At 37.6% G+C, this 24,843-nt stretch overlaps 1 long non-coding RNA gene across 1 annotated transcript; it reads left to right on the plus strand.

Moving 5' to 3' along the window:
• Window positions 1–1,837: 1,837 nt before the first annotated feature.
• LOC147841311 (uncharacterized) lies at window positions 1,838–23,910 on the plus strand. Its single transcript, XR_015503955.1, has 3 exons — window positions 1,838–1,987; window positions 12,563–12,709; window positions 22,762–23,910. It is a non-coding gene; the product is annotated as an uncharacterized LOC147841311 (long non-coding RNA).
• The last annotated feature ends 933 nt before the right edge of the window (window positions 23,911–24,843 follow it).

Genomic DNA, 24,843 nt, shown 5'->3' on the forward strand with positions numbered 1-24,843 from the left:
GGGTCCGGCCTGTTGGTCCAATGACAGTTTCCACTGGTGGATGAAGGTTCACTACATGTTCAGTCTTTCCAGTGCACAATGTTGATTTATATTAAACTTAACTGACTCCAATTTTAGTATGAGGTGGTTTAGAATATTAATATATTTATCCTCGTTTTATCTGACTCCAATTATAAAACATTGATGAAGTTTTTTTGTTTCCTTTCACAGCATTTTTTTTAGATTATGATTGAATATTCTTTTGATGATTCTTTTGGTTATTATACCTTATTCTCATTTATTCAGATTCCTATAGCATCCCGAGTCTTGCACCGGCCGGGTATACAATCTCTTAATACAAGCTTGTCAGTCTTGGTCATTAAACAGAGGCGATTAACCACTCTCCTAAAGTGGCAGAACCCTACTTACTCAGTTTAGGAGATTTTTATGTGGTCCCCATAGATCTGTTATCTACTAAATCAAGACAAAGTATTTTATTAATAATCACACAGGATTTTAAGTTTATAGATGAAGGCCTAAATATCCACATTTAGATTGGTTTCAACAATATTTTGTTGTTCTAAATAGAAAACCCATTGTTGGCCTTTTACAGTCTAAGTATACTTTAATTAATGCCAGTTTGTTAGTCGGATCTCTAACAACATCGTATAGCGTGCCACGCTGCTCCCTCTAACATGTTTTAGTCCGTTACTAACCTGTACAGTGGCTTGTAGTGCTATGGACAACAACATTTACCAGTGATAATAACACAAGGACTGTTTGAATAATTCAAAACATAACAATTCATTAGTCAGGTAAATATGTATTATGCCAATTCATTCAGTCAAGTTATCAAAGATAAATCCAAGATTAAAAGATGCATTCCTGACTTCAATAACATGGAGCGTATCCCATCTCTGGGAAACATCCACACATACACTATGGACAATTTAGCTACCCAATTCACCTGTATGTCTTTAGACTGTGGGGGAAACCAGAGCACCTGGAGGAAACCCACGAGAACGCAGGGAGCATATGCATACTACCTACTGTGCCACTGCTTCGCCCCACTGTTTTGTAAATAATAATAATAAAACAAATTACTGACCGCTTAACTGTTTATTACCAATGAAACTGCTCCAGAACAACAGATTCAGTAATTTACAGTAGTAAGAAAAGATTTAGTGATTTTTTTAAGGCGTGGGTGGGGGGGTCCTGTATTATGTTGGGCACATTCCTTTATTTTCAAATCTCTGACACTGCGACAAAACAAGAACTAGCAAAACCAAAGTGGGAGAATCCTGACAATTTCAGCTATTTTCACCTTTTGTTTGACAGTCTTTATTAATTTTTAAGGAACTTTTAATATGTATTAAAAAAAAACAACATTTAGAAAACAAATGCAATTAAAAGTATATAAATAAATAAATGCATGGGCAAACACATACAATATAAAAGCATCAAAACAATGGTATATTACAGTAATAGCAGGCTATAAGTTATATGGTCAAAAGATTTGTATCAGTAATCCTACAAAGGGATTCCATATTTTGAAAAAGATTTCAGGTTTTCTATTATCAATATACGTACATTTTTCTAAACCCAAACACTGAGGCAATTCTTGCAACCATTGTTTAAAATGAGATAATTACTGTAATTTTCCAGTAACGAGCAATCATAAGTTTCGCATGAAACAAGCAGAAAGTCAACAGTTTCTTATCTGAGCTGGTAAAAGAAGTCAACATAGCCTCATTCTGAGTTTGGTGATTTTTAATTATGTGGTCAGAGCTATGTATGGCTACATTTCCATTTTAAAATGAATGATAAGAGGTGGTTTGATGTCGTTTCTTTTCTCCCCAGCTGAATGCTTACCTCCGTATGGATGGCTTTCCCGCAGTTACAAGTTTGAGCGGTAGCTTGACATGTACATCAGCGGAACCGAGATGCAGAGGGGAGTTGACCGCGACAATGGGGACTGAATCCGGTGAAGAACGATACTAGAAAGCAGGTAAGACAAAAATAAAAGCTAAAAAATAAAATAAACAAGTAAATAACAGGGTGAGAATATGGTAAAATCTGAAAACATGGTAAAAATCAGGGCTTTTCTTTTTCTGGATTGCTTTTTAAAACACTGCCGTTGGGTTTAGGGAAGGGGGTGATTGGGCCGATTGGTGCTTTTCTAAAACACTATTGGTTGGGTTTAGGGAAGAGGGATGTTGCCTGTGAGGGAATTGTCGGTTGGTCAATCAGTAAGCGGCCTCTGGTGGATTTATGTGAGAACAGCAGGTGTGAATCGCACTCGAGACAGAAATTTGAGATCTGTAAAAGAGAACACAGGTGTATTCACAAAAACAAAAACTGCAAAAAATAAATAAATAAATAAAAAATAGTAGACGTATTTGGCACTTTCCAGAAATGTATATGGAGGTATGTAATCAGAATGAGCCTGGGTTACAAGAACTTGTAACAGGAAAAATATTAAGAATACAAATTTTGGATATTTGGGAATATTCTATCGTTTAGTAAAAATGCACTGGTCCCACTTTTTATTAAGTGGCCTTAACTGCTATAGGAACTTACATAAAAACACTGCATGTATTGTGTTTATATTGTTATAACACTTCTGGTGCTATTGTGGTGGGATACGGGTAATGTTAAGGATAGGATTGATGGTATGCATATGGAAGGGGCTGTTCACACAGAAGGTGTGTTTCCATTTAAATGTGCTATTTTTCCATTTTTCAATGTAAACATGCACTTGACAGTGCATGACCATTAAAGCTTGCTGCTTTAGAAGTACAGTGCACATGAGCAATGCTATTTTAGATGCTGTTTCAAGTTAAAAGATCTTAAATTTGTACATGCAGCACTGCTTATTAGTGTCCGTTCCAATCAGAAGAACTCAGAGATGGGCAAAGCGTTACAAGTTTCTGGCCCTCAGTGGCTGTGTCCAGATACCCTTGTGCTCTACTTTTGAAAACCTTTCATGAGGATTACATCTCACAATTTTTAGAAGCAAAGACTAAGGTGTCTGAGAGAGCTTAACATGCTGCAATTTAAGATAACACAATTACTGAAAAAAATAGTCAGATTGAATAAATAATAATAATATGAAGAAGAAGAAGAAGAAGAAAAAGAAGAAGAAAAAAGTGCTGCATTTTCTTATAATGCTAAGCACATTAAGAAAGTGCCTGCATTTTCTCACATGCAAACAGGGCCGGACTTAATCATTAAGCGATGTAAACATTGTTTGTAATCTCACCCATCTTTTTAGGTGCAAACAATATGGATTATTAGATTATCAGACATTTGCAGGAGCAAATCCCTCTGTGGTGAGTTACAATTGCTGTAATAAAAGTATTAAAGGCTGCTTTGTTTAAACAAACATCTGCACATCAGAAGTTCCAGTTTCCCCTTCTGAATTACAAGAAGTCATGTTCTCCCATGCAGGTACAGAATGCGCACCCTCGTTCTAGTTGGCTTTCAACCGTTTGGCGTGTTCATGCACAGCTTTTGGGAACCAGACAAGAGCCAACGTAGCACAAGTTGGGTCTCGTCTGTGCTTGTTTGGCATTTGCTTGGTGTGTACTGGCCCTTTAGACTGTTGTATTTTTTGTTGTCAAAATGTTTAAGTTTGGGCAGCATGATAGCAAAGTGGTTAGCACTATCATCTCACAACAGAAAGGTCACTGGTTCAAGTCCCAGCTGGGCCAGTTGGCTTTTCAGTGTGGAGTTAGCATATTCTCCCCATGTTCGTGTGGGTTTCCTCTGGGTGCTCCGGTTTTCCCCACAGTCCAAAGACATGCGCTTTAGGTGAATTGGGTAAACAAAATTGGCTTTCAAGAGTTCACACTTAGCTGATGGTGCCAATTTGCTATGGTCAATTTACATATAAAATAATCTAGGAGCTAACTTATAAGATAATAGAAGGAATTGGCTGATTGGTGAATCATGTATAAGCTAATACGGGACCAGCCGTGATCAATCATAAGCACGTAATCTTCTCGAAATTAGTTTATGAATAAACTTCACATAGTGTATGAGGGTGCATTCAGGTATATACAGAAGTACATCATACCATATGATTCCTTTAAATGTAAGTACATAGTAATTAGGGCCACTTAATAGAAAGTGGGACTGCATGAAACTAGTTCAGACAACCAATTCTGAATGGATGGGGCTTTTAAAATTGTTAAATTAAAAATAAAAATCCCTGAAAAAATCACATGTACATAAGTATTCACTGCCTTTGCTCAATATTTTGTTGATGCAGCTTTGGCAGCAATTACAGACCTCAAGTCTTTTTGAATAAGATGCCACAAGCTTGGCATACCTGTCTTTGGGAATTTTTGAATTCTTTGCAGTACCTCTCAAGCTCTATCAGGTTGGATGTGAAGCAACGGTGTACAGCCACTTTCAGATCTCTCCAGAGATGTTCAATAGGATTTAGGTCTGGGCTCTGGCTGGGCCACTCAAGGACATTCACCGAGTTGTTGTGAAGCCACTCTATTGGTATTTTGGCGGTGTGCTTTGGGTCATTGTCCTGCTGGAAGATGAACTGTCGCCCAAATCTGAGGTCAAGAGCACTCTGAAGCAGGTTTTTATTCAGTATGTCTCTGTACATTGCTGCATTCAACTTTCCCTCTATCCTGACTAGTCTTCCAGTTTCTGCTGCTAAAAAGCATCCCCATAGCATGATGCTGCCACTACACATCCCTATGCTTCACTGTAGGGATGGTATTAGCCTGGTGATGAGCGGTGCCTGCTTTTTTTCCAAACACAACGCCTGGCATTCAGTCCAAAGAGTTTAAATTTGGTCTCATTAGACCAGAGAATTTAGCAAATCCAGGAGGGAGTGGCTTCTGTCTGGCCACTCTACCATACAGGCCTGATTGGTGGATTACTGCACAGATGGTTGTCTTTCTGTAAGGTTCTTCCCTCTCCACAGAAGAACACTGGAGCTCAGACAGAGTAACCATTGAGTTATTGATCACCTTCCTGACTAAAGCCCTTCACTCAGCCCGATCACTCAGCTTAATGGTTGGATAGCTGTAGAAGGAGTCCTGGTGGTTCCAAACATCTTCCACTGGTGGATGATGGAGGCCACTGTGCTCATTGGAACTTTCAGAGTAGCAGAAATTTGTCTGTAACCTTCCACAGACTTGTGCCTTGAGATAATGCTGTCTCAGAGGTCTACAGACAATACCTTTGTCTTCATTCTTGGTTTGTGCTTTGACATGCACTGTCAACACTGGGACCTTATATAGACAGGTGTATGCATTTTCAAATCATGTCCAATCAACTGAATTTACCACAGGTGAACTCCAATTAAGCTGCTGAAACATCTCAAAAATGATCAGTGGAAACAGAATGTACCTGAGCTCAAATTAGAGCTTTAAGGCAAAGGCTGTGAATACTTCTGTACATGTGATTTTTCAGGTTTTTAATTTTTAACACATTTGCAACAATTTCAAAGAATCTTTTTTACATTGGCATTATGAGATATTGTGTTTAGAATTTCGAGAATATTAATGAATGTAATCCATTTTGGAATAAGGGTGTAACATAAAAAAATGTGGAAAAAGGGAAGCGATATGAATGCTTTCTAAATACACTGTATATACAGCTGAAGTCAGAAATTTTAGCCCACCTTAAATTTTTTTTTTTTTCAAATATTTCCTCAATGATGTTTAACAGAGCAAGGACATTTTCACAGCATGTCTGATGTTTTTCTGAAAAAAAAAAAACCTGGGGAAACTGGGGGAAATGGGTCTGTATTTATATATATATATATATATATATATATATATATATATATATATATATATAATTGTTCAAGGTTTTACGCAGCTACTTGCAATTATTGTGCAGGCATATGTGTATTGTGCCAATACACATATGCCTGCATTATTAAAAAACCTGTTACACTCCAGTGCCTGATTCAGTCCAGGTAAACAGAGGAAAAAACCTTGGTTGAAGTGTCTAGTTAGCATGCAAAGTGAACATTCTTTCCCCAACAAAGCGAGGCTGGTCATAGATTGTATGCAGTACTCAAAAACAAGCCCTTGCATAACCTTCCAAAGACAACCAGAAATCGTCATTACAAGAGCTGTGATTCATTTTTTGTGACACTGCTTCAATACAAGCCAATCCTCATGTTGTTTGCACTCAAGTGTTTTGCAAGACCCTGAACCTTACATATTGAGTCTTACATATTTTGTTTTTGCTAAAATGGGAGAGAGAGAGATAGAGAATGAAAATAATCTTGATATTTTAGCATAAGATGGTGCAGCATCGTTTACGGAGCTGTGAATTGTGCATTCTTCATTTTAAACTTGTTCAGACACATAAGAATTACATCAGAAAAAGTACTAAGTAGCAAGCAAACTTGATATCCCCAAGCAAACTGTAAAACAAGAAAGTAAACAAACAAACCAACCATCCAGTTTCTGATGTTTTTATTTATTTTTTTAAGTCACAAACCCACGTCATATTAAATGAGGCTTACCTAAAAAATATATAACAATAACCCCCAGTCATTTAAGATATACTGTACAACATTTATTTTCTTTCTTCATGTTTTCTCCATCGACATGGAAACATTCCAAATAGAAAAATGTATATTTTACTGTGAGATGTGTACTGCTCTCAACAAAGACCATTTTTGACAGCACAAAACCAATGTTAGAGGCATAGTTTACCCAAAAATGAAAATACTGTCATTAGTTACTCACCCTGAAGACTCGAAATACCTTTTTTAATTATCAGAACAAACATTAAGATATTTTTGATAAAATCCGAGAGCTTTTTCTGACCCTCCATATAGAGTTAGTGTTTTAAATAATTTAAAATCTAGAAAGGAACCAGGAATATAGTTAAGTCATAATTAAATGACGCCTTATGTGCACTAAAACATACGACAAAACATGAACTAAGAATAATCAATAGTTCCCCAGCATGTTTTAATAATAGTTAAATATTTACTAATGCATTATGAAAATCCAAAGATGTGCTATTTACCACTAAGACGTATTAGTGTAAACGGGACCTGAATGTGCATTTTTCGCGAGAGGGTTTGAGATGGGGGCGGGCCGGAGCATCGGCGATGACGGCTCACCATCGTGTTGTCTATTTGCCATCAGCGATGGATGATGGCATTGTCTATAGGCCCAACCCTAGAGTGAACATTAACGAGTGAATGTTTTGGTAATTAATGCAATAATCTACCCTGTTGATTCGTCTGTAATTTTTCGAAGGAAGGATCAGAAAAAAACTATTGATGTATGAGAATTTGTCAGAGCTTGACAGGAACTTTATCAGTACACAATTCATAGATCAGTTTCTTCCTCCATTTCACAAGCGTAAGTGTGATTAAAATGCTTCCCTCTTTGTTATCTCTAGCTTGCAAAATACGTATTTAATTGTGTTTTGTTACTTGAAATCACTCCATGTGGCTTGTGCTGTACCTGGTTACCTCTTTATATGCACACATAGTGTCTAATGCTACTTCGAAAACATGGCGCATGCCGCTTTGTTTTGGATTTAAATATGTTTGTGAGCATGCAATTCTCTGTCGTTTGCAATTGCTACCTTCAGCTGTTTCTATACACATGCGGCAGTCAAGTTTCAAAATAGTTCAGCTCTTGCCACTGTGTGGATTAATGCTGAATGTGTGTGACTGATATTACTTATAGTTAAGAATAGAGGAATATGCTTTTGTTTAACTGCATTGCTTTAATGCACTCCTGCATTGGGCTCACACGTATATTCTGCACCCTGACTACTTCAACAATGTTGATATGCTGTGGTGGGCGTTTCTATCTGTCTCGCACTGAATGCAGTTGATCAATCCCAACAGACTGGGTCATCAGACCAATCCGCGCAGATTAGTATTGCACTAAGGAGGGGTTTGGGAAAAAATGAATCGCTGAACAAATTATAATAGTCATTGGGATAACTAGGTAAAAATAAATGCATATTATAAGACAATGAAATTATTTTGACCTTGCATGCATAAATAGCCTGTTGTTGGAGACCCCTAAAAGCAAAATATGACCTTTAATAATATAATAGTGGTTTTTAAGCATATCTCATCATCTGAAAAATCTAAACTTTTGTTGAAACATCTAGTTATTCCACAAATATATGTGTATAACAAAAAAATAAAATAAATAAAAAACCTATTTACAACTATTCTGCTTCTTAGAACCGATTCACATGTTGATTACATTGAGCAATTTTACACATCTGTTCTCTTCCTGTCCAGGTTGGCATTTTTCAGATTCAGTCTGTCTCAATCATTCTAAATGTACTCATAAATCAACAAGTTTCCTTTCCATGGGATGTGCTTCCTTGTTGTACACAGTGTTTACTATTGAAGCAATTAACCCAATTATTCTACCTTGCTGTTTTAACAACAGTACATCCAGGTGACTGTCAAATAGCTGACACACACACACACACACACAAACACACACACACACACACAAACAATGGCAGCCAGTGTTGATGCTCAGAGCCCACGCTTAGCATTAGCGTTAATGAAACTGGCAGAGGGTTTGAAAAACAACTATCTTTACTTCCGCTGTGAGGTATTGCAGATGCACAGTAATTAACTTCATAGTTAGGAAATAGAGGGGGTCTGAAGCTTCCAACAACACACACATAAACCAAGCTTAGCTTACAAAACAAACATTTTCATCTATTGACAATGTTATTTGGAGGACACATGACAGTGGTAAAAAGAGTACTAAAAAATCATACTCAAGTAAAATTACCATTACTTGCCCAGAAATGTAGAGCAAGTAGAATAAACGTTCATTCACTTATTCATTTTCTTTTTTGGCTTAGTCCTTTTATTAATCCGGGGTCGCTACTGCGGAATGAACCACCAACTTATCTAGCACGTTTTTACGCAGCAGGGGCCCTTCCAGCTGCAACCCACCTCTGGGAAACATCCACACACACTCATTTACACACACACACACACACACACTATGGACAATTTAGCCTGCCCAGTTCACCTGTACTGCATGTCTTTGGCCTGTGGGGGAAACCGGAGCAACGAGAGGAAACCCATGCGAATGCAGCTAGAACATGCAAACTCCACACAGAAACGTCAACTGACCCAGCCGAGGCTTGAACCACTGATCCAGCAACCTTCTTGCTGTGAGGCAACAGCACTACCTACTGCACCACTGCGTTGGGCTAGAATAAAAGTATCTTTTATAAATATTACTCAAAGTATGAGTAAAAATTAGCGGTTTTAAAAGTACTCATGAGTACTGAGTATTACGCTGTGAAAAGCTAATGCGTTTACATAAAGTGTAAACGTAACATTCTGTAGTGCATTTAGTGATCTTACTATATTCATTAGTTCCTTCCAACCTTCCTTCCTTTGTTCGTTCTGTCCTTCTATAGTTGTTTGCTCGTTTTTTCATTCATTTGTTTCTTCCTTAATTCCTCCCTTCACTCGTTCACTCATTCATACATTTATTTGTTCATATTTTTGTTCGTTCATTCGTTCCTTACTTCCATACGTACTTTCCTACTTCTTTTTTTCCTTACTTCATTCCTTCCTTACTTACTTGGGGGCCGATCACACCGAACACGGTTTTTGCATTGAGAGGCACCTTTTTTTGAATGATTTACTAATGGCCGTGAGCATTTGCATCCTGCATGGCTTGCGTTTTTACCGCTTGCAGCGGTTTGCGTTTTTGCCAATTGTGCACTGTATGCTCGCAGTTAAAAGAAAAGTCAACCCTGAGTATTACATCTTTCTCATTCTCCAATCAAAAATCATTCAGTCGTGTCTTTTTCATTCTCCAATCAATTGAAAGCAGAGGCGGGGTTTCCATTGAGTTGACTCTAGTGTTTGCGCTTTCAAGAATAGGAAAGACTTGTGGTTTCTATTTTGAGAAGGACGGTTCTGTATAACATTACGAATCTTGAATATCACAATGTTACTAAATATTAAAATTATACCAATATCAACAGCAATACTCTTGCATAATATGCAGCAGATTCAGTCTTTGCCTGGCGACATGAAATGCGCAGAGCGCTTCTTTTTTGTCAAAAAGCATTGTGAATTTTCTGGAATGTAAAAGTTTCAATCAGTGACTTGTAATCTATAAAAAGTCTCTGGGTCATTTTGTGTAAAAACTTTGGACATGTTCTTGGATATGTTTAATGCTTCCAAAAGGATTGCTGCATTTATAAAGTGCCCATATCTTAAGGTAGTTCGGTATGATGCAATTTACTTTCTATGTGCGATTTGATTGGACAGGAATCCCAGGACGGATTTTTCTACTTTAGTCAATCACCACAGACAAGAAATTTAAAAAGTAGTGACCGCAGAAGGAAAGTAGTGGAGTAAAAGTACCGTTACAGCACTAAAAATGTACTCAAGGGAGAGTGTAAGTACACAGTTTTAGCAAATTACAATTTCTAAGAAAAAACTACTCAGTTACAGTAATTGGAGTTTTTGTAATTTTTGTTTATTTTCACACCACTGAGTATATGGTGTAAACTGCAACATAGGCTCATTCTGAAATTCTAGCCCTTTATACGTTTGTGGAGATCGTGACTTATGTTGTCCAGAGCAACATATGGCTGCATTTCATCTTTAAAACAAATGCTTAGAGGCGGTATGATGCCGTTCCTTTTCTCACTTACCAGCTGACCACTTAACTCCATATGGGCAGCTTTCCGCTGTTACCAGTTTGTTCGGTAGTTCGACACGTATGTCAGCAAGAGAGACGCAGAGCGGGTTAAAGTCCACACTTAAGGAGAATATTTTATCTCCATACTAATACTCTGCATTCAACTTGAAAAACTAAAATTTCAAAGTTTTCTTGGAAATGTGCATATTATTACCACTGGAATTTGGACTTTGACCTTGACAAAAAAGCACCATTAAAGAACTCCATATAACCCGTGTGGTGCATCATCCTATCAAACCTGAAATGATGCATCTTGGTGTGATACATTTGAATAAATACATACAAATGTGATATGAGAGCTACAGTACTGCAGAGAGAAAGCTCTTTAGTGAATAATGTATATTTGTCACAGAATGCTTTCCTGTCAGAAGAAAATGGGCAACCGCTTGTCACTGAGGGTTACTTTTTTCCTAAAGGTTCATAGTTTAGGGTGCATAAAATATTACTTAAATATATCCCTCTTTCATGTGCAAATATGGTGAAAGTTTATTTAACCTGTGATATTTATGCTGCAACACAGGGTCATTTTGACAACGTCCCCCTATGTACATTTCTGGAGATTGTGAATTATGTAGGCTGAAGTAGGCATGGCTGCATTTTGCCATTAAAACAAACCAACACAGGCTCATTCTAAAAACAGAGTCTAATACACAGGGCAGCTGCTGGTCAAAAGGTAGCCCTATGCAACATTTTACTGTGATGCCCCCACAGAGGAACACAAACATATGTATTTAAACATCAATTTTTTATTTATATACATAAATATACATTTAATCACTCAAAATTATACTTAAACATTCAAATATTTACATTAAAAACAACAGCAGCAATAAGAAATGTATAGTAATAGACAAAACAATAAACAATGATAACAGCAAAGAGTTATATAATATATAATTATATAATATAATATAATAACTATATAATAATAAATAACACATACAGTGAAATAATTGTGCAGTGCATGTGTATGCAGCTAGTGTGTGGCAAAACTCATAAAAAATTTCCTATCATAGTTTAAGCACAATGCATAGCCACAAAGCAAGAAACTGAACGTAAACATCAACAAATAAGGCAGATTTGGTGCAGTTGTGGTGAAGTTTAAACGTTAGCCTCACTAATTCACTTGAACAACCAAAAATATGTATTCCAGATTCATGGACATAAGTTACCTGAAAGTGATGCACGCGATTCATCTTGTATGTTTTTCTTCTTCTCGGCTCCAGAATGCTGTTGTCTTTTCCCAGGTATAGAGGTGCAACTTGCATCAATTATTATTATATGCTGCTAGCAGCTGCAGAGATAACTGGACCAGTCTGCGCCGCGTGTATGAGGCTATGCGAGTACAAGGAAAAAAAAAATTACACCACATGTTTGTTTTTATTTAAGAACATATTAGGTGACACGGTGGCAGAGTGGGTAGCACGTTCGCCTCACAGCAACAAGGTCGCTGGTTCGAGCCTCGGCAGGTAAAAATCAGACGAAGGCTTTTCTTTTTCTGGATTGCTTTTGAAAATTGTTGGTTGGGTTTAGAGAAGTGGGTGGATGGGTCAATCGATAAAATTGGGTGGGTTTAGGGAAGGAGGAGGGTGGGTCAGTCGCTTAGTCGGTCAGTCAGTCAACATCGGCCTCTGGTGGGTTTACATGAGAACAGCAGGCTTGAATGGCGCTCTAGAGAGAAATTTGACATATGAAAGAGCGTACACAGCAGCCTCTCGTGGATTTGTGAAAACAAAAACTGCACAAAATATGTACCTCCTAGGATGTATTTTTTTTGCAGCCTCCAGACACGTATTTAATGAGCCTGGGTTGAAACAAACACTACGAGACGACAAGACCTTATTTCTTTTCTTGCTTACCAGCTGACCTTTACCTCCGTATGGACGGCTTTTCAGCTGTTACCAGTTTGTCTAGTAGTTTGCCATATACGTTGGCGGACTTGAGATGCAGAATGAAGTTAACCAGGACTATGGGATTCGAGTACGGCAAAGAATGGTTTCAGAAATAAGGTAAGACATAAACAGAAGCCAAAAATAAAATAAACATGCAAATAACAGGGTGAGAATTTGGTAAAATCTGAAAACTTGAACAAAATCTTTAAAAAGCACATTTATTTTTCTGGATTGCTTTTTAAAACACTGTCTGTTGAGTTTAGGGTAGATGGTGTGTGGGGGGATAGGCACTTTTGAAAACACTATTGGTTGGGATTAGAGAAAGAGGAGGGTGGGTCAGTCGATTGGTCAGTCAGTCTTTTAGTCAGATAGGCGACAGCAGCCTCTGGTGGATTTACACGAGAACAGCAGCCACGAACGGCACTTCACATACACAGTGGCCTCTGGTGGATTCGCAAAAACAAAAACTACAAAAAACTTACCTCATGGGATGTGTTTGGCACTCTCCAGAAATGTATAAAGGGCTACGTTTTCAGATTGTGCCTGAATTGTTACCTTCACTACAATTACATTTTTTTTACACTTGTCACTAATGAAAAATACTAAAGATTCGTTTAAAGAAGAAAACGTCTACTGTAGTCTTGTCAGAAACAAACATACATCATTTAAAAAAAATATATATATAATATATATATATATATATATATATATATATATATATATATATATATATATATATATATATATATAAGAAATCCAATAATACTTATTAATAATGTGTTAATGCAGTTATATTTTATATTTTAATACTAGTTATATTATTAAATATTTTACACTAAATTGCCTAACGTACAATACAATGACACTATTGAATCACTCACTCATTATCCTGCTTAGACTTTGATTTATCAGGGGTTGTCACAGAAAATAAACCACAAATTACTCTGACAAATGTTTTATTAAGGGGATGCCCTTACAGCTGCAACCCAGTTGTAAGAAACATCCATACACTCTCTCATTCACATACACATTCATTAAGAACAAAACTTTGGTGCCATTCTCACCCAATCACCTCACAATAAAGCAAGTTTTTCACCCTTTATAAAATACTCCAGCCCAATTAGATTTGATCTTTAGATCATCTGCCTGGAGCTGTAGCAGTTGTACAAAAGGTCAAGCCTGGAAGCACTATTGTATAGAAAGGTGAACAGAAAGCCAGAGAAGGTGCCTAAGAAACATCTGCATGAAAAGTATTTGTAATATTTATTGTCTGAGAATAAATACTATGCTGTTAAAAGTCACAGTGGCAACAAAAGCATCAACAATAAACGTGGTGGGCGAAGAATTGCAGAAAAAAACTGGACTTGATGGTTAGTTTAATAATTACAGTTGTTAGCTTGATCGTTTGTGTATTTAGTGTAGTATCAAACTATAGCTAATATATCATTGTATATGCAGTGGCAGATGTCAGTACCAAAGTCGATAGAATTACAAGTTCATGTTAGGGAAAGAAAAGAGAAGATCAGAATAAATTGTGATTATTTGCTCACTAGTGTACCAATAAAAGTGAGCTTAAATACTAAGTAATACCACTTGAAGTTAACTCCCTGGTTTGTATATTAATAGAGTCCATTTAAAAGCTATTTTCTTTAAAGTTGCCCCCCAATCGAGTTTATACTCCCTCTACTGTTTTTGGTTCTTGGATGGTGTCAAGTAACTTACAAATTGAGGTCAGAGCCAGCTCTAAATGGGTGGGACTTTAGCACCAAGTGCCCTGTACAAACCCTCCTATAGCATGTCTTGTAAATGGCTCAAATTATTGCATTTTCTAACGTCTACACCTACCACAACCCTAAACCTACCCCTTACAGTGACCTATTGCATTTTATTAATGTCTACACCTACCCCAACCCTAAACCTACCCCTTACAGTGACCTATTGGATTTTATTAATGTCTACACCTACCCCAACCCTAAACCTGACCCTAAGATAAACTGTTATTATTGTTAATATAACAAAACAATCCTATATTTAGGTACACATGCTCAGTAGTCACAGCTGTAAAATTTCTAACCTTACCCTAACCTTCCCATGCTGGATGTCCCTGCCAATTGAAGATCGCCCATCCTACTTGCGGCATGAGTCTCTCCAACCTGGAGGTCTCTGGCCTGCAGTGATATAATATTGATGATGCCAATTGGCTGACACCTATATCTGCAAGTCACTGTAACATTGGCAAACATACTTTTGTCTGCCCCAAGTGTAAAAAGTGTAACAAAGCCTTTACCTTTCACATCCAGTTTGTGGTTTGAGGTTCCATGTCCACAATGGGGCCAGTGGTGTACATCCTTCCAGCTCTTGTTCTGCTTTGGTGGCCGCAACAGAGGTCACTTAGCAGCACCTTTCACAATAGATCATAGATGCTAACATCTTGTCCTGTGAAGCGCGTGGGATGCTTTCTGCCTCTGGGGTTAAGGGCCCACTCCATTAGGAAAGTGGAACCTTCTGAGGGTCATGCTTGGGATGCACCCTTACAATGATATATGTGCTGCTGCAGGCTGGTTCTCTCCATACACATTCAGCAGTTTATATGGTTTGGAAATGGATTCAACCTCAGGGTCTCTAGTGCTTCAGGGATTGTCCAGATCTCAGCAGGCACATGCACATGTAGAAGTCAAAGGAGGCTGCAGCCACTGCCCTTTTTTCTGTGAGAGAAATTGGCATTTTTTTTTCTGGGGTGAGTGTTTCTACAGCTTTCCTTGTCAAACATATTTTTAAAAAATCTAAATATTGGTTGGAAAATGTTTGTTTGTCAAGATCTGCAGCTTTTCTTCTCTTTGCATTACAGCACAAGCATGCAACTCAGCCAAGTGCTCTGAGTAGGGCTTTAATCTGTGATTCTGGCATGGGAGGTGGGAAATCTAATGAAGTTATGAGAGACAAAACCAAGTATATATTGTGTTTAAAACATTTATAGACATCCAACTGGAAATTCCAGATAAGCTGCCCACGGCAATTGCAACATAGGCTCGTTCTAAAAAAGAGCTACCTATGGCTGCATTTAATTTTTAAAATGAACACTACGAGGCGGTATGATGCCGTTCCTCTTTTTTCCTTACCAGCTGACCGCTTATCTCCGTATAGATGCCATTTCTGCTGTCACCAGTTTTTCCGGTAGCTCGACATATAAACTGGCAGACTTGAGAAGCAGAGCGGAATTGACTGCGACAAAGGGGTTCGAGTCTGGAGAAGAATGGTTCTAAAAAGCAAGTAAGACAAAAACAAAAGTTACAGAATAAAATTACCAAGTAAATAGGTAACAGGGTGAGGATGTGGTAAAATCTGAAGCGTGGTAAAAAAACGGGGCTTTTCTTTTTCTTTATTACTTTTTAAAACACTGTAGTTGGATTAAGGAAAGGTGGTCGGCAGCTCAATCTTTGCTTTTTAAAACACTATTGGTTGGGTTTAGGGAAGGGGGAGGGTGTGGGAATAGGTTCGTTGGTCAGTCAATAAGTCAGCCAGTTAACAGCGGCCTCTGTTGGATTTATATGAGATCAGCAGTCACAAATGGCACTCGTGAAAGAAATTTGAGGGGCTCTATTTTGACGGTCCATGCGCAAAATGCAAAGCGCAGGCCGCAAACGCTTTCAGGGCGTGTCTGAATCCATAGTTGCAAATTTAAGGACGGGAAAATCCACTTTGCACCGTGTTGCATGGTCTAAAAGGGTTGAGTTTATTTTCTTAATGCGTTTTAGGTGTGTTTTGGTAATAAACCAATCAGAATCTCATCTTTCATAACCTTTAAGAGCCAGCTGCATCATGTCATAAGCGCATTCGCTATTTACAAGACGTAAAGTAAGTTCACTTTCGCTTTTGCTCTTGTGGATGAGGAAACCTTTACGCACAGACATCAAATAGCCTATAAATAATTAATTTCGTTTAAGCGCAAAGATTTGTTTCAAAACTATTTCTAAATTCAGTTCTAATTTCCAGCAAATGAATAAATGAACAATATTAACGAAGTGTGGTCAAAATATTGAGTAATTTCCAAATACACCTGCTATGCCCCATACGGTCTAAAACCTGACAGGTGGACAAATCTAAGCTTGTTTTTAATAAAATAAATATAAATATGGATATAATAAGTAATACTGCTAATAATAATAACATTATACTAAAGCAAATTAAATGAACTGAAAAAGCCTCCCGAGATGAAGAAAGTAAGGCAGTGGTTTTTAAATTCATGTAGGCTAGAAATTAATGTTTTGTAATATTTTAATTTTAATAAATATCCTTATTATATATATCTTTATTATATATATCCTTAATATATTATATCTTTTTCATATGTAAAGATATTTGCGTATTGCTCTACATCTTGTGTGTAGTGTGTAAGCCTGGCGCACTTTGCGCCAGACAATAGACCGACTTTGTTCTGGTCTAAAGAACAGACTATTTACAGTTTCTCAAAATAGCAACGCGCCAAAACACGCCTGCTTTTTTAGACCAGAACGCCTGTGGGCGCACATATAATCGCAAATGTATTTGCTATTTAAAAAGTGTGGTGCAATGCCTCAAAATGACCCTTGCGCCGAGGTGAAAGTAGCAAATAGCAATTGCGTTGCGCCTTGCGCCACATTGCGCCGGGTGTATGATAGGGCCCGAGATCTGAAAAAGCGTACACAGCGGCCTCTGGTGAATTTGTGAAAACAAAAACTGCAAAAAAAAAAAAAAAAACTCCTAGGACATATTTTGCTCTCTCCAGAAATGTATATAGAGGTACGTAATCAAAATGAGCCTGGGTTGGGTTAAAGAGCATGACTAGTTGTATTTGTCACAAGAATTAGAATGAGATTTACTTGTAGAGCTCTTACTAGTTAGCTTCTGTTGATTGGCAGTACTGCTGAAGTAAAGATCTTGTTCCCTTTCCAGTTGTGTTTGTCTTTGTAGTATGGAGGTGAGTGGTGATAAACAAAAGACTACCCAGCAGGCACCTTGATGTCAAAATACCATCAAATTGACGATGATGTCAACAAACATTTAAAAACTGCTAATTGATTTGATTTAAAAATGTTGATGTCCAAAAAAGTATTATAATATAAGACATGTTTTATTGATATAAAAGCTTCCATTCAAAATTCTCAACATACACATGATTTTATGTCTCTGCATGTAAACTGCACCTGTCAAATGCAGGAACCTTGATGTCAGTGGAACATTTAAAAACACATCAAAAGGCAAATCACTTTGATTTCAATTGATTACCTTGATGTCAAAGCAAAATTCATTGGTGTAACATTGGTCTAACATTGGTGTCAAATCTAACATTGGTGTCAAAAAACACATTGATTTCAGGACTCCTGTAATTGTTTTCTAAAGTGTTTTTCTGACAATACACTTACACTCTTACACTGGAATCTAAAACACTTCAAACATCTTTAATCTATTGTTGAAAGTTTTTTTTTGACACCAGAGTAAGATACCAATCTGTGTTGTTTTTTTTTACATCAATGTATAGTCAATATTATAAAATGTATTAATTCAATTTGTAATTTTTATGAGGTTTTTGATGTGTTTTTAAATGTTGTTTTGACATCAAGGTGCCTGCTGGGTAAGCTGTTTGTGTCTTTAATAATTAACATTATAAAAAGTAGATGCTGAACAGTGGGATAAAGTAGCAAATAACAAATACTCAAACTACTGTAATTGAGTAGTTTTTTTCTCAGGAATTGTAATTTACTAAGTAGTTTTAAACATGTGTACTGTTACTTTACCTTGAGTATATTTTTAGTGCAGTAAGTGTACTTTTTCTCCACTACTTTCCTTCAATCTGGAGTCTCTACTTTTTTTCTTGTCTATGAGGATTGGCTGAGTAGTCTTGTGATTCCTGTCTAATCAAATCGCACAGAAGGTAAATCGCATCATACTGATCTACCCCAAGACATGGGCTATTTATAATTGAAGCAAACTGTTTGGAAGCATTAAAAGTGTCCAAGAAGATCCATACATGCATTGACCTAGAGACTGATTAGATGCATGCTACTAATGAGAAGATGATGGATGTTTGCTGTATGATGACCGAAATGGCCGTCAACATAGAACAAGACATCAACATAACGTCAGACTAACATTGTACCCCAGCGTCGTTTAAGATGTTGGCTCAACGATAGATTTTGAACAATTTCTACACACCCTAAATCCATAGACGCTGGCTAAACATTGAATTTTGGTCACCTGACATCACAACCTAAATCTAACCTAATATTAATGTCTTATGACGTGTGCCTGCTGAGCAATAACTAAATGCACTACAGAATGTTACGTTTAAAAACAACCACAAATTACAAGTAAATGCATCAGTTTTTTACAACATACTACTCACTACTCTTGAGTACTTTTGAAAGGTCTACTTTTTACTCATACTTTGAGTAATATTTACAACAGTTAAGTTTACTCTACATGCACTACATTTTTAAGCAAGTAATGGTACTTTTATTTAGGTACGATTTTTAGTACTCTTTCCTGATGCTGAATGACTGATGTTGTTGCACTGCAAAAAACATTATATGATCAATTAGTCATTACAGTATATGTTTTAAGTTTATGTTCTAAATCATGTTCTAATTTAGTTTTATTAGTTACACAAGCTGTTTTAGGTCAGTTTAATATAATGTAAGTTAAGTAGACTCATAGGGTAATTTGATTCAGCTTGAAAATTTAAGGCAACCAGGATTGTTTTTTACAGTGTGGGAGTCACAGTTTTAATGTTTCTTTTTAACCTACACGCTTGTTCGTTATTTTATATTCAAATCTATCCAACCCAGGCTCTTTCTGAAATTGTACCTCTATATGCATTTTTTATTTTATTTTTTTAGCAGTTTTATTTTTCGCGAATACACAGCTTTTGTGTACACTTCACATGTCTGCTGTTCTCACATCAGTCCAAAAGAGGCCACTGTCAATTGACTGTTTGACTGACTGAATTTCTGGCTGACTGAAAATTGACTGATCCACCCTCCTCCTTCTCTAAACCCAACCAAAAGTGTTTTCAAAAGCACAGATTGACATGACCACAAACTTGCCTAAACACAACCAACAATTTTAAAAAGCAATCCACAAAAAGAAAAGCCTGTAGGGGATCAACCTACGTTTTAAAATCGATCAGGGGTTTATTAGCTCATTTCAATGAACCGAATCTTGATGATTCTAATCATTGATTCGACTCAATTGAGTCAGATTGAATCAGATCAAAAGATTCACACTTTATCTACCATTTGTCCCGCAAATAGATGAAATCGTATCTTACCAATCTTGTTAATATTATTTACGTGGCCAACGATAATAACATAACACAGTATTGGGTTAACTTTTAGCAAGGTAACAAAATCTACAGCTCGAGGCAATGACTTAGAAGCACATAAACAAGAACACAGTTCTTACAAATGAGTACAAAGATTTATTGAGCTACACTACGATACCTGAAACTAACTATGTGATAAGCAAACAACAAACAAACGCACACACATTCACACATACACACAGAGGCAGTTCAGAGGATGCAAAATGAGTTGACAACGTCCCAAATTAATTCTAATACTTCTTACAAGATCTTAGAATAACACCTGAGAAACCACAAAAGCAGAAATATGGCTTATCTTTAACTGCTTAAGATTAATCTGCACAAGATCAGCAAGAGACAACATTAGTTTGTGTTACTTGTGCCCTTTTTGCAGAAGTTGAATCTCCCTCGCCGGCTGGCCTTGGGGAGACACGGTGCTCCTGATTGGGTGGTTTCTTGCTTCTATGACGTCTTTGGGATTCACGTGCTTGTGAATGGCTGTTTTCCTGGGTTACCTAGGTGACGGACTGCTGAGAGTCGGTTTTGCAGAAGTTTGTGCAGTTTCGTGAGTCCCGAAACTTAAGAGGTTTGCATGGAAGTTCGTGGTGACCCAATCGCGTGGCGGCGCGGTGTCCGGGCAGGCGAAAGGGGGCAGAGAGCAAAAGCATGCGCAAGCCAGCTAATGCGAAAAGCAAAGTTTTTTTTGTCGCAGGGCGTTTTTAAGTGACCAGGGGCCTCATGTACGAAGACTTGCGTGGAAATCTTACTAAAACATTGCGTACGCACAAAGCTGTAAATGTGCGTACGCAGAAAAAAATTCAGATGTGTGAAACACTGCATACGCAGAATCTCATGCATATTCTTTTGTACATCTGAATGAACGTGAAACTGAGCTCAACATGCACGAGCACAAAACCCCTCCCTGCCTCCTCCCCCGTATGAATATGCTAATGACTATGCTAATGGCAAAACCCAACGAAAAAGCAATGTCAAAAGCAAGCAAAAAGAGAAACTTTGAACAGAATGTGAATTGGAGGTGCTGCTTTCGGAGGTAGACCGGAGAAAAGTGGTGTTATTTGCAAGTTTGTTCTCCGGAATTAACAACAAAAGAAAAAAATAGAGTGGGAGAGTTTAGCTGATGCGGTCAACACAGTTGGGTCTGAACATCGCACTGAGTGCATTAAAAAAAAGAAATAGTGTGGTTTATATCTGTAAAATGTTGCAGGACGCTTAACAGTCTCAGTGGCGCTACTCGTAAGACGCATGTGATCATGAATTGATATGTTCGAGCATGAACTCGGCTCGAATCCAGCGTCTGATGAACTCTTTCTTGTTTTTTCCCCCGCTACATATCAGATTTTGCCAACTATTTATCACGAGAAAGACAAGTAGGAATCATCAATAAGTTATCATATCAATCATATCAATAAGCATCATATTTTTTTGCACATTTATTGAATGGAAATGTTTCTGATTCACGCATGCAAATTCATCTTCAGATAGTGTCTTTATAGCAATGTGCGTGCGGTAGATTGCTCAGATAACATTGGGAAAACAGGCGACTGCTGCAAATTGTGCTTTAATGTTTAGCTGGTCAAATGTATGGTATGGAAACCTTATATACCTGCTGAACCCGTCTCATACAGCTGCCATTGCAAGGCTCAGACACTTTGTAGAGAGGAATTTAACACAACTGCCTCTAGGAGTCGCCAATGGAAATAAAACAGACACGCACAAAAAATGTGCGTACACCATCCATAAAGCTGCTGTGAAGTTGCGCACATTCCCACGTTCAGTTCATTGTTAGTAAATCCAAACGTGAGCGATTCTGAGCGTGAAACCTGGCGTACGCAAAGTTTTTGTGCGTACGCAGCGTTGATACATGAGGCCCCTGGTCTGGTTCGTCCCCATGGCACTGTCTGCCAATGAGCAGTTTCCATGAAGGGCGGGGCCACGCCCCGTACTGACGTAGGAAAGGTCAATAATTAACAGACTGCATGTAGATTTCACGTGGTAGAACTCTTGCAAGATTGAAACTATCTTACACCACACGTTACAAGATGAATACTGTTTGTACTACTAGTTTTTCATTTACACCAACGTATTGCAAATGTCACTAGCTTTCGTTCAATACTAGACATCATACATTTCAGACACATACAGAACATTTCACTCTGTTATAAGGGTTAAAACAACACATTGATTAACCTGGTTGATTGGAATAAACAGCATATGAGGAACATTATGGCATATTATTCAAAGATACATCTGCCTTAGTTCTAACATTTTAAGAGATTGTCTTTCATTCATATACATTAATGTTTCTAGAGATCTCTTTGTCTCTACGAAATTGTGCATCTAGCAGGATGTGCCCAAGGCGAGCACATGACCAGAAGTCATTTAAAAAGTCTCGTGAAACGGTTTCCGCTGAAGATCCTGTAAGGGCCATTGTTTTTAATTTACTTGATTTAATTAATCATTGGCTAGTTAGCCGAAGGTTACCAGAACATCTGAGGAGAAGTACTGGTCAGAGGAGCCCGAAATCAATTGGCGCTCTGTTATCCTGATGGTATAAGCCCTCAAGCTAGTTCAATGAATGAGACAATTGGAGATACCCAAGATTTCAGATTCAACTCGTGCTGACCACTGCACTATGCCGATGAGTTCCTACAAGCCCGTGTATGATTTTTATCAGGTATTCAGATTTTACCACATTTTCTCCCTGTTAATTATTTGTTTATTTTATTTTATATTTTTTGTTTATTTTCTGTTTTTATCTTATCCACTTTTTGCAACCATTCCTCACCAGACTCAAACCCCCTCATTGTAGTGAACTCCTCTCTGTGTCTCAAGTCCACTGATGTACATGATGAGCTAACTGGACAAACTGCTAACAGCAGGAAAGCCGTCGATACAGAGGTAAGCAATCAGCTGGTAAGCGCAAAAAGGAACGGCATCATACAGCCCCGTAGCCTACGTTTTAAAAATGAAATGCAGCCAAACTTACTTCTGGCTACATAATTCGCGATCTCCAGAAACGTATATAGGGCTACGTTTTCAGAATGAGACTATGTTGAAAATATCTGCTCCCAATTTCAGCATGGCAATACATGTCATGTAAAATGGTAAGCTCACATACAATATTACTCACATTAGTAGTAACTGACATTAGTAGCATTTAACACCGAATAAAGCACATAATCAGAAACTGAGGTAATTGTTGTCATAATAGTTTACAATGTTTCTCAGCCAAGACGTTGCAAACATAGAAACCATTTTATACATTTTGTGTTACCGTTGCAGATGGGTAGGACAAAAACTCCTTTTAACATCAAAAAGATGTGCTGTTTGTAGTGTAGTTAGGATATAGTCTAAAAATATTCACACGAGTTGTTAGATAAATAAATTGGTTAACCAATATTTAAAGCAGTTTAATAATCAAATCTGTTGTACCCCTAAAGATTAAATGTTTGTACATTTCCCCCCAGTCTGTACCATATGGCTTTGTAAGACTGAAGGCTCGTACACACAGGGATGCTTTTTGTTTGCGTTTATCCTCAGCGTTTTACGAGACTTTTTTTTCAGATTTAAATCTAAGTGATTTTCACTGGCATCAAGCAGAGGAATATGCAAAATCACTCCTTGACATTAGATGGCACTACACAACTTTAAGCTTCTGACACCTTGCTTATAACACAGAAGAGAAAGAGAGGAAGTTCACATGCTTGTTGTTAAAGAACAAGCATGAATGGATCAAGTAGCAGCTCCAGCTCTAGCAATAAAGAAATGATTATTGTTCACAGAGCGATAAGCAGCTCCCCCTTCTTATTACCTCTGGGCATCTTCTTCAATGTGTGCTCGTATTGACAGTTTTGCGCTTGAGCGCCTCCAAGTGCTGTTTACAGTAACTTCAGCAGCTCTGTGCAAGTAAACAAAAGTGCCAATCTGATTGGAGGATAAGGTTTTAATGTGGCACTTCAAAAAAAAAAAAAAAAAAAAAAAAAAAAACGAGCATGAGGCGTTTCTTTAAAAAAAAGACGATTTTACACCGATCGTTTTGTGTTCTTTATTTAGTCACAAGGAGTTAAATGTCGATGGAAATCCTGAGCAAAAAGCGTCCCGATGTGCACGGGCCTTTAGTGAAATATGGGCCATAAAGAGATTATAAAGTTACTATTTTACCCCATGTACACTATATTCCTTCAAATGTGATCAATCTGATAAACTTTTATAGTCAAAAGAAAGTCATACAGATTAGACATGGGGACAGTAAATAATGATTCAATCATTTATAGCTAAGCTATTTCCTTTAAGCGATAAACAAATCTCACAGCGTTAAGGGGGAGAAAAAAATCAAGATCTAGCCATTGACTAAAACTGCACTTATCTGAGATTTAAGGAATGATATTGGCTTAACAGATTATACAGGCTTAGATTTGTTGCTGCCAGGCCGCCTGGAGAAATCTTTCCGCTTAGTAACCATCACTTGAAAAGGTCACTCATGAATGACCCTCACGATATGAGACATTATTGTGTCACTCCACACCTGTGACCAGCATCTTATGTGTGAGAGAGCACATAAGCACATTTCCCAGAGACTAGCTGTTGCATTAATGCAGTTCCTATCGCTCTGCTTGTGTTTCTTCCATGCTTATGTCAATTATGCAGACTTATACACCACCCCTCCCTGTGTTGCTGTTTCTGTCTTCTGCATTGATGTTGTTTCTCCTGCTTGGATGGCTGGTAAAACTCTCAGCGGTCTAGGCTGAATTTATAGCGATGGTCAAAGAAGAAACCAGCTTTGCTCAAAGAGTAGAATCCTCTTTGTTAAAGCCGCTGTTGCAGCATTCTGGCCCACCGGGGGCAAAATCTCAAACACTTCTGAAAATGCATATAACACAAAGAGGCTCCC

This window comes from Danio rerio, chromosome 12 (assembly GCF_052040795.2).
Source record: "Danio rerio strain M-AB ecotype USA chromosome 12, GRCz13ab, whole genome shotgun sequence".
Taxonomy (NCBI): Eukaryota; Metazoa; Chordata; class Actinopteri; order Cypriniformes; family Danionidae; genus Danio; species Danio rerio.